Here is a 2218-nt window from a genome sequence, read left to right on the forward strand (position 1 = left end):
GGAAGATCATTATTATTATTATAATCAATTATTATAATAATCAATTATTGATTAATAATAATCAGTTGAACAAATAGACGTGATTAGAAAAAAACAACCCACCATCTATTTTAATAAGTGCAAGGAATGGGTAGATAAGCACTCTTAGGAAAATACTCAAAGAGATGGGCAAATAGAGGGGAATGGGCAGTGCCTGAATGACAGGCAGTATTCAGGTTTTCCTCCAAGACCAGCAGTTTCTTATAATTTCCTATTGCTCTGTACTTTGCATGTTCTTCTCTGTATCCCTCGGGAAATCTCCTTTCCAAAGACTTGCAGGTTTGCTTATGGGTCTGCTGCTGCTTTCCATTCCTGCCCCATCACCTCTCCCTGCTGAATACCCACAGCATCTTCCAGGGAAGGAGCAATATCCTCACTCCGAATAGCAGTGAGGGCAAGGTTAAATAATGACCTTTCTCACTGCTCCCCAAACACACTCGCTAACCAAAGATGTAATATATATGGCCAAGAGGCACGCTAGATGGATGCCATCCATTGCATCCACACCTGGGTCATAACAGAGATTACAAAGCCCTTCATCTAGCATGGGAAAGGTTGAGGCCACGATATTTGTTCTCCAAGGGCATCCCTTTTTAAGCAAGATACAAAAAACCCCATCCTGGCAAAGGTTCACATCTCTGAATACATGACCAATGCTCAGCTGTCCTCACTCCAGAGCAATGCTCTGGTCACCCCATAGGTTACCTTCTGCATCCAGTCCTGTTGGGCAAGTTCAACAGATGGAAGGATGGCCTGGGGCTTGTATTTCAGTGGGAGAGGACAGCCCTCGTTAATTCTAGCACAGCCCAGATTAAAACCTTAGTCATCATGGAACGAATGGCGCTTGCACTCAGGGGCTTGAATTTGCAATGCACGGAGGGAGCTGATTGTTAATTGCTACCCATAAAATCTTTATAGGGTTCTAGGGCAGCAGCTTAGTCACAGAAGCTCCTCTCTCCTAGAAACTGCTGCTTTTTGTTACGCACGGTAGCTGAAACACACCCAGAACAGTTATTTTAGCTTTGTTCCAGGGTGTGTAATGAAACAGTGGAAGAATAGAGAGGGAAATAGGGGAGAAAAAAAAAAGCATGGCTGAAAGGCAAAAATTGATGACTGGCATCTGCAAATCACCCTCCATAGCCATCTGCAAAGGAGATAAAACCTGGGCAATCCCAAAGAGAGAAGCACATCCATCCCTGGAAAGTTATGGGCATCCAGATGAGACACTGAAAGTGACTTTGAAGCATCTTGTGGGCTCTGGGATAAACACCCATGCGTACGGTGCTACCATACAGCACACGAGTCAAGTCAGCATGTTTTTCACCAGAGAAATGCACTATTTGACTTTTCCTGGAAGCAAGGCAGAATAAGAGCAAAGGGAGTTGGCTGTGAGCAACGCCGTAAGCCCAGATCCCAAGCACTGAATTTCCTTGTGAGTAAGAGATATCGGAGGGGGAAGACAACAGATGTGGGGAGGGCAGCCTGGGAACAGGCTTCACACCGTGTAGAGACAAGGTCACCCCATGAGTCAGGAAACAGCCCCAAAATCTGTGTAGGTGAAGCCCTGAGAAAATCGCCGACTCAGGTTTTGTGTCGTCACAGCCAACGGTCACTCCCTCCCAGATCATATTCTGATATTTCGTCATTTGTTGTCAGTCTGAATCAGGGTGAAACGTAGGCACTTTTCACAGAAAGAAGAAAAAGCCATTCATAAAAACCATCTTCCATGTCCTCCCTACTCCCCAGCTGGTTTTTGGTAGCTGATGGTCCAAGACTTCCACTAATGCCCCACCATCACTTTGGTTTCCCCTCCATCGCCTCTTTCTCTCCTCTGTATCGGTTCTGGTTTAAGTAACTCCTGTTTGGGTATGAGAACAAGAGTCCAGAATTTCCAACAAGTTGGGACCTGAGGTGCTGATGCTGGGGTTTACTCAAAACCACAGCAGCGGGAAAACGCAGACCCACAATAGCAGATTTCTCAGGCCTCGGACCACTGCACCATGAAATAACGCGTCTTTACGCAACAGAGGGGTTGATTCATCCGTTAGAGATGAGCGAGCGCTTGCCCAACACAGGGAACCATGGACTGCAGGGGTGAAAGGAGGGAGTGGGAGAGGGATGGCTGCAAACAAGGGTTGAGCAGGCAGTATTTAGTGTTTTCTCAGATATTTCGACAGCC

This window comes from Mesitornis unicolor, unplaced genomic scaffold (genome assembly GCF_000695765.1).
Source record: "Mesitornis unicolor isolate BGI_N332 unplaced genomic scaffold, ASM69576v1 scaffold9783, whole genome shotgun sequence".
Taxonomy (NCBI): Eukaryota; Metazoa; Chordata; class Aves; order Mesitornithiformes; family Mesitornithidae; genus Mesitornis; species Mesitornis unicolor.